Here is a 10,155-nt window from a genome sequence, read left to right on the forward strand (position 1 = left end):
ATTTGCCTAAGCATCAAACAACAACACTTGTTCACGTACTTGAACATATTTCATATAATTTCAACATCAATAACCTTAATATCTCAACATGTCACACTTGAATTTATACTCGTCTCAACTTACATAATTTTCATGATACATATCATATTCTACTGTTTCTTCATATATCAACCAAGATAACTCTCGAAAACTTACCATTCAAGGAACGACTTACAGATATGAGTACATCGTTTTCAGAAGCTCGAAGGCTGAATAGAAGCTCATGAGAGTTAAACGGAAAGTAAACACGAAAGTTCGCAACAAATGTTAAACCTCGGTTTACTTGGTAATTTACCATCAATTTATCCTTCACATTTTTCATCAATTCATCCTTTACATTCATAATGCCATAACCCAATTATGGTCTTATCATTAGAATGCCATAGCCCAGTTACAGTCTTACATATAAACACTGTCATGGTCCAACCATAGTCTTAAGTTCATAGTGGCATAACCTAGTTATGGTCTTATCATTAGAATGCCATAGCCCAACTATGGTATTATATATAAACACTGCCACGGTCCAACTATGCTCTTATGTTCATAGTGCCATAACCCAGTTATGGTCTTATCCGTCAATTCATCCTTCGCACAAAACGATTGTACACAATCCCACGTTCCATTCGTTTTGAACATTTAATTCAATTTCATAATTTAAAAATAATTTTATTTTCAGTAATAGATATGAATAAATGCATAATACCATTCATCAATCAAATAAATAAATATTATCGTTTAACCATACGAACTTACCTGAATTGAATTGTAATAATTGCAAGAGTTCAGAGACTATTCCGCTATTTTTCCTTTTTCAAGAGTATCCACAGAATCTTAATCTAATAGAAAATTACTCATTTACTAGCATATATTTTAGTTCCAATTCATTTCACAATTTTTACCCTTCAATTTTTTTTAATTTACACAATTACCCCTGCTTTTACAACTTTTACAATTTAGTTCGCAAGTAGTTAATCTATCAAATCAACTAATTTTTCTCAATTGATAATTTATCCAAATATTTTAGGCTATCATTCAACCCTTAATAAAATATAAATTTAATACCAAACCCTAATATTTTAACCATTTTCACAATTTGATCCTAACATCAATATTTAACAAAATCACTTTATAATATCATCATACGACAAAATTAAAGCTCTAAACCCACTTGATATTAATAATTCTTTAAATATATTAATTTAGACAATAAAAAATTAATTTCATCCAATTTGACATTTTTACAAAATTGCCTTTTAAAATTTTAATTTTATTCAATTTAGCCACTGAGCCTAATACATGCAAATAAGCCATTTTTAATGTAAACCCATGCTAGTTGAATATTCATATATATATTTTCCTCCTCTTCCCCTTCATTCCACATCCTTAATGTATATAACATGCTTATATGTAACATCGTCTATAATTCCACTATTTACTTATATGTTCATTCAAAGCTGTCTACTTGAGTCATAGTCACTTAATTATTTATATCTTGAGCTAAATAATTCCAAATTAAGATCTGCTTGATGTTTTTGAAACTAGACTCAAATATCTTTCTACCATAAAAATTTCAGAATTTATAGTTTAGCTAATAAGTACAGTAAAATATTCAAATTTATCACTGTTTTGCTGTTTGACAGCTTCGACTTTTCCTTACTAAAAATTAATTATCTCTTAGTACGAAGTTTAGATAATGTTTCCGTTTATTTCTCTTGAACATAGACTCATTAAAAATTTTAAAAAAATAAATTTAAACCCATAATTATTTTTTAAAAATTGTTGATGATTTTCCAAATTCAGAATACGAGAACCCAAAATCAATTTGACCCTGTCTCACCAAAATTCATATATCTCATAATGAAATTATTTTGCTTACATCGTTTCTTCTATGCAAAACTAGACTTAATAGGAATTAATTTAATACTTGAATTAACCTCTAATTCAATTTCTACAATTTTTGGTGAATTTTCGAAGTCAGACTACTACTGCTGTCCAAAACTGTTTTAGTGTAGAATGTTGATTACCAAATTTATAACACCCTCCTTTCCTTTCTCTACAATATTTCCCATCACTTCATCTTATTTCATTTCACTAACATATCAAGAACATAGAACCTTATATAATAAAACTCTACTTTAACATCATTTTCATACCTTTTCAATAATATCAAACTCAAAAATATATTTAATAGTAAAATTTAATAAAATAATATTTATCTAATTAAATAATTACAAAACATCATTAAAATATCTCTAATATCATTATTACCTTCTAGACTTCTCTTTCTTTCTAATTGACCTTTTTCCCTTTATGATCTTTTAAAATTCCAATTTAGTAAAATTGTAATTTAATCCCTCATAATTCTTCACCTATTCAATTTGGTCCTAATTCATCCATTTTCCTTAGTTGCTAGATCATTCCACCCTTAAAATATTTGCACTATTGGCCTTTCAACTTTTTCATATTTACACTTTAACTCCTTAAATTTTGAGTATTTACTCTTGAGCAACAAAACTTTTCTCGCTTTTGCGATTTAATCCTTTCTTAAATTAATATGTCATAATATACTTCCCAATATTAACATAACTCAAAATTTCCCTTTTTGTCACTTTATTTCCTTATTTTACTATATTAAGGATAATATCTTACTTTCTTACTATAGTAATTTTAGGGTATTACATAAGCATATGCATATAAAACTGTGGATCTTGAGATACTATATTGATGAGTTGATCTGAAATATCGATATTCTAAATTGCTATTCAAACTGTGATTATTCTACGAGTTGTTATTCTATAGGATTTGTCTACTGTTTACACTGATTTTCTTGTGATTGAACTCACATTGAGCTTATTAAGCTCACTCCCCTTATTTTCTATCTTTACAGATAACCCTCCAGGTTAGGATGTGAACTTGGCATACGTAAGGCTCGGCAAGATTGTTTTTTGCATCAAAGTATCTTAGCTTTACTATTTGAAATTTCTACTATTTTGGAATTGTATCGCTTTATGTAAAATGTGGAATGGAACTTTGATTTTTGGTTTATTTAGCATGCATGGTATTTAAATTGAATTTAGGGTATTGAAACATGAACTTAGAATTAATTATGCATAAAATAATTCTGATTTTACTTGATTAAAACTAAGTTGAATATCACTTTTCCACTGCTAGATTATAAATAATTTTTTAGATAATAGATAAATTGAAAATTAGCTAAGTTTTCAAAAATAATCATCGTTACAAGGAAATGTTAAACTTAATCGGTTTTTATTAGCTCGTGATGTTTTTTTTTTTTTTTTTGAAAATGAGCTAAGTTTTCTTATAAGATATACAAATGTTTTAAAATAATTGTTTCATAAACATTGTTAGCGTTTGGATCATTTTGGTAGTCAATGTAATGTTTTAAATTCGGGTCTAACGTCTAGGCCGAGTTAGGGAGATTACAAACATAATATAATATATATAGCAATGTTTTGGAGCATTAATTGTAATTCAAAACCTAAATCAATATGCATTTGAATGAACACTATTCATAGAAAAAAATTACCTTTGTCCAAACAAAGAATAAAATTCCAGTAACAAATAATATACACTGAAATTTTGTATTCATCCAATTGTTATTTAAATAATAAGTATTTTATAAAACACATAAACAGGCAGCGTACACTGTTTGGGTAAAAAAAAAATAATCTACAGCAATATTTTCAGGTTAAAATGAAAATAACCTTAAGTGAAATAGTTTATTATTCGACAAGTGGACGTGCTCTTTATTGACACTATGACTCCCATTTTTGAAATTATATTTTCCTACTAATTGTTATAATAGTAATTTATTTAAAACTAATGGACACATTATTTATCCCTATAAATTATCACATGTTATAGTTCGGTTTTCTGAATTTCCTAAAATTCTACATTATATTTGTAGATGATAGTAATTAAAACACCTATTTAGTTTTTCAATATTTCGCTATTTAATCTTTAAATATTAGCCCCTTTTGTTTTAAATAGTTTTAAATAAGTTTTTGTTGTCACTAATTAAATGAATATAATTACAAACTTAATTATATATTTTAAATTTTAATTTTAATTTTAAAATTAAATCACAACAGAATTGTAAAATTTAACAATAAATATAAATTTTAAATTTTACAATTAAATAAAAACATATATTTAAATATTAAAAACTCTAGAAACACAATTTTATATTTTTAAAACAAACATTATAATCTAACTATTTTAATATTAGTAATTCTATAGACACAATTTTAAATTTTAGAATTAACTTTTGATTAAATATATAAAATATTACGATAAATTTATTTTACATTTTTGCCACCACATTTATTTTACATTTTGAAACTTTCATCAACCAATCGTGGAACATGTTAATATTGTGCTAACTTATTAAAATAATGTTTATAAATAGGATAATATATTTTAACATACTATATAATTCTAATCAAGTAAGCACACCTTATCAAATTATTGCACGAGTTAATTAATTATTAATTACTTTTAAATCAAACTTTTAAAAATATTTTGAAAAACTATTCAAAGCAGAGATTGAAAATATGAAACATTTACATCATGTATTATTTTTTAAAATTTAAAAGTTTAGATAATTTTGATGAATATAAATAATTAATTCAAGTTTATTTTAAATATTAAATTTTTATTCTTAATTTATATTGATTATAATACCAAATTTCATAATTTTAAATTAAACATTTATATAATAATCATGATTAGGTGTTCAAATTGAGTAAAACCCTATATGGTTTCAAATAGACACCTTGTGTATGGTATGAAAGGCTAACTCAGTTCCTTATTGCTCAAGGTTTTGAAAGGGGTTCTGTTAATTTGAGATCAATATGGCAGGTGAATTGAGCTATTTCCTTAGATTCCAAATTAAGCAAATGAAAGATAGAACTTTTCTTTCACAAGAAAAGTGTGGAGAAAAAGTTTAAGCTGGAAAATGCTAAAGTGGCTAGGACACTTATGGTTACCCGTGAGAAACTATCTAAAGATGAGAAGGGAATGCCTAGAAAGACCACTTATAGAAGTACAATGGGTAGTCTCTTATATCTTACTACTAGTAGACCTAATTTATCAATTTAGTGTAAGAGTATGTGCTAGATACCAGGCAAGTCCAAGAGAGTCCTATGTTAAAACTATGAAGAGGATTACTCGATATGTCCATGAAACTACTAATTTGGGAATTTCATTCTCAAAGGATAATGCTATGAGTCTAGTTGGTTATAGTGATGTTGACAGGCCAAGTAACATTGATGATAGTAAGAGTACATCAAGTGGTTGTTTCTATATTGGTTCGAACTTGGTGTCATAGTACAATAGGAAGCAAGCTTCAATTTCATTGTCTACCGCAGAAGCTTGAGTAGATTACTGCAAGGAATTGTTGTGCTCAACTACCATGGATGAAGCAAATGATGAAGGATTTTGAGGTTGAGTTGGATATGAATTGTGATACCAAATCAATTAATAACTTAAATAATAGTAAGTGTAGCTAGTATATATAAGGAAATATGCATTAAAAATCACCGTAAGGGTTCAATTATGCCTCCAATCTCTATACTATTTAGACTACTAAAATCCAATCCTTATTTTTTTAAAATTTACATGATTAAGTCCTTTACTTATCCACTTTAATTTTTTCCAGAAAAAATCTATTTGGTAACACAACTAATAAACTTTCATTAAAATTGAATACCTAGTATTTTTATATTGAAAGGTCAAATTAAAAATTAAAGTCCAATTGATATCACATATTCAAATTTAATAGAAATCAACCAAAAATGTTACCAATTGAACTTTTACTTTTTAAATCAACCAAGTGGAAGGACTAAAATCTTGAAATTGAAAGCAAACAGATTGAATTTCAAAATGTTAAAGAGTAGAGGGATTGGAGAAGAATTAGAGCAAAATTTATTTGTAATTTTCAAAATTAGGCATTCAAAATGTCGTAAAAAATGCAAGAAAATTCTCAACTATTTTTATCAAAAAAATCCCAATGTTTTGTAGGCACGAGAAACACTGATAGCCAAGTGTGTTTTGTAAATTTTATAATTTTAATGAATCCCGGTGTAGTATAAATAGCAACATGATGGTGGTATTCCATGTAGATCAAGCTCGAGTTCCACAATTTGGAATCGTAGCTTATCTCTCCTATCCTATCAAGGTCCTGTTTGTATCCAACTAGTTGTTTCCAGGACCTAGGCTTCGATAGTTAAAATAAAAACCACCATGGGTATTGCTGGCTATAGTTATAGTTGGTTTTTGTTGTCATTTTTCGCCCTAATTCCAACACTAAGAGCTCACATCGCTGAATATGACGAGTATTGGAAAGCACGAGAATTGGAAGCCATTGAAAACCTGAACAAGGCTTATCACCCCAATCCAGAGGAGGTGGTCCGGCATTACAATGACCACTTTTCCAGGACCATGCTTGAGTATAATAGCACCAGAAGGGCGTTGAAAGGGAAGAAAAAGGGTCCTGTGAGATTACCAACCCCGTTGATAGTTGTTGGCGATGTGATCCTAACTGGGTAAAGAACAGGAAGAGGTTGGCCGACTGTGCCCCTGGATTTGCTCGTGGTACTACCGGTGGAAAGGACGGTGAGTTTTACGTGGTCACTGACCCTAGTGATGATAGTGCTAACCCCAAGCCTGGAACCCTACGTCATGCAGTCACCCAACTCAGGCCACTTTGGATCACTTTCAAAAATCCATGATCATCAAGCTGGAACAAGAGCTCATTGTTACAAGCGACAAGACCATCGATGCGAGGGGAGCTAATGTACATATTTGCTATGGTGCTGGTATTACTGTCCAGTTTGCTAGGAACATCATTATTCATGGCCTCCATATCCATCACATTAAACCCACTACTGGTGGCATCATTAGGGATGCTGAAAACCACCTTGGGTTAAGGACTGCCAGCGATGGAGATGGGATCTCTCTTTTTGGAGCAACCAACATTTGGCTTGACCATCTTTCGCTTTATGATTCCTCTGATGGTCTTATCGATGTTATTCAGGGTTCCACTGCCATTACCATTTCAAACTGCCATTTCACTGACCACAACGAGGCAATCTTGCTTTCTTTTCTATTTTAAACTAAGCTCGAATAGGTTTTTTTTTTTTTTGTGACAAAACAATATAATTGAAATGAAAAAATTGTAGGTGCTGCTATTTGGAGCAAGTGACACCTATGCTGCCGACGAGAAGATGCAGATCACTGTTGCTTTGAACCACTTCGGTAAAGGATTGGTAGAGAGGATGCCTAGGTGCCGATTTGGTTTTATTCATGTCGTCAACAATGACTACAATCACTGGTTCCTGTATGCCATTGGCGGCACTAGCCACCCTACAATTATCAGCCAGGGCAATAGGTATATTGCGTCAAGCATCTATGTAACTAAGCAAGCGACCAGTAGGGGCTACTTATCACCGGAACAGTGGAAGAATTGGAACTGGGTATCACAGGGTGACCACTTCATGAACGGTGCCTATTTTACTACATCCGGTGATCCTAATGCCAGCAAGCTATTCGATGCTGACAAAATAATGTCTTTCCAACCCGGTCGATTGGTCCCCAGACTCACAAGGTATGCCGGAACACTCCACTGCAGAATTGGTCGCCCTTGTTAAAAACATTATTTTGATATGCATACATCCTCTCTTTTTGGTATGTACAACATTTGATACCCGTGCATTGTACATTTGGGATTTATTGGGAATGATTATTAAGAAATGTTATTATTTGATTCCAGCCTATCTTCTTCTTTTCTACTTTTAATTGATAATTAGAAATCTTATCACGCATGTACATGTGAAAACCATAATTTTAACCCAAGATGTAAACAAAGATAAGGATAATCTTTCTATTCTAAAAAGAACTCTTGAATGAAAAAAAACTAATCTTAAAGAGAACTATAAACAAATAAAAATAGAAGATCTGTTTTGACATGAAATGGATATATTCATATATCTCTGACTCATCTTTATGAAATGATAAAATATGGCAAAACTTATACCATAAGTTGGTTCACATAAGAATGGACGCAGTAGTGCATGGAAAAGTCCACGTATAATACGAAAAGGAGTTATTTATGTTCAAGTAAGTTTTAACAATAGTTTGACACTAATAAATAATAACACTAATTATTATGATGTTGTAATCAATTGTAAGTTGGTATTGGCAGCAACCCAATAAAATATATTAATCTAATATATCTAATATATATTCTATTGCAAGGTTTTCTTGCATTTTTGAAAACCTTAAGTTTTGATTTTAGAATTTGCCATGTATCACCCATCATTTTAAAGTTGTCTAATTAACTAAATTTTTTAACATTCATCAACAATCATGGACTAAGACCAATAAGTTTCTATAAATTTGGTATGTCCCAACTTATATATTCGGGTATTCGATTATTTTGTAAAACACATCATTTTGAGAAAAGAAAGAAAGAAAAATTATGAGTGTTCTTGATATAGTAATATTCTCTTATTGCTGCAATTGTAATGGTGATTCCTCCCGATGTACTTGCATCACCATAAACTAAACTTCGCTTTTTACTACATCATTTAAAATGGACAGATCAAGTACATATATATATATATATATATAAAAGGTGGTGTATGAGTTTGATTGCTTTAAGGCTGAACGAGAGTTGAGAATCCATCCAAGGCCCTTAATATTGTTGAAAGATTTGTTTCAAGAATTTCACTTGGCAGGTTTGAGCTTCCACAAATGACGTGTTACTTTTACTAATATAGAGTCAAATATTGAAGCAAACAAACTTGCAAAGCCAACAGTACATAGGATTAATAATTTGGTGTCTTTGTTTTGGGTAAGTAAATTACTTAGTTCCACTTTTTAATTTGCAGGTGCCAATGATTGAGTTCAAATGAGTTATATTTTAATGGGTTCTACGACACCATTGCACTGTTGTTATTGAGCCGCACTATAACCTTATTTGTAATATTTACATTAAAAATTACTTTACTTTTTGACAATAATTTTATGTTCTAAAAATTGTAAATTTAGTTTATTTTATATTTTAATTTTGAAGATTTGTTTATATTATATTTTTCCTTTCACTATTATTTTTACCTCAAAAATAATATGATGTTAAATTCTATTTTGTATAAATGTATATTTAATTAACTGAAAACATGATCATTTTATTTTATTGTAACTTTTAAATTTGATAACAATAATTGCATAATCTCAAAATTTGTGATGAAAATGTTTGAAAATTCATAATATCAAATTTTAGGTATACTATGTTACTAATTATGATATAAAACTTAACTGACAAAAGTTGGAACCAAAATTTATTCGGTAAATGGAATAAGATATTATCATCATCATCATCGAAAATGGTAGTTTGTTCATAATAGTTATTAAATTGTTATAGATATTATTGACAACACTTTTGAATTTTAATAAAATTTATATTATGAAAATAATTAAATGATTAGTAAAATTAGTAATATGAATAAAAATTATCAATTATATCAAATTAATTGATTTAAAAACTCAAAAATATTTTAATTTTAAAACTGAAATTATACATTTCTTTGAAGCTTCATATCTAATTCTCAACTTGTATAATCATATTTATGACTCTCTCCATAAATAAACATATTTATAACACTAGAGTAGTGTTTGGAAAGACACCTAGTAATTGAATTTGGGTATAATTATCAGTAATTACAATAAAATGACATGTTTGGGTAATCATTTTAATTGGCGGGTTCCTTCGAATTGGGTGTGATTGTTAAATTAAGTTTTATTTGATAATATGTTTTGATATGACAAATTTAAGTGCTTTTGAATAAAAGTTAAAGTTGAACAAAATTGACAAAATGATTTCTCAAATGAAGTCTAAGAGATAATAAAATTTTCAATCCTTACTTTAAAACTCTTAGAACATTTTTAAATCAACCTTAAGTCAAGTTAAAATGATTTTAATCAAGTAAGAACCATTTTAACTAGTCAAACTATTTTTAAAATATGTCAGAAAAGCTCCAGGCAAAAACTGTTAATACTTTTTGGCCAAGTATCAATAGTTTTCAAAATATCGAT

General features: G+C 29.0%; 1 pseudogene; it reads left to right on the forward strand.

Annotated features, from left to right (window-relative positions):
• Positions 1-6,140: 6,140 nt before the first annotated feature.
• On the forward strand, positions 6,141-7,830 carry LOC108455066 (pectate lyase-like; annotated as a pseudogene).
• The last annotated feature ends 2,325 nt before the right edge of the window (positions 7,831-10,155 follow it).

The sequence above is a fragment of the Gossypium arboreum genome, chromosome 13 (genome assembly GCF_025698485.1).
Source record: "Gossypium arboreum isolate Shixiya-1 chromosome 13, ASM2569848v2, whole genome shotgun sequence".
In the NCBI taxonomy this organism is placed as follows: domain Eukaryota; kingdom Viridiplantae; phylum Streptophyta; class Magnoliopsida; order Malvales; family Malvaceae; genus Gossypium; species Gossypium arboreum.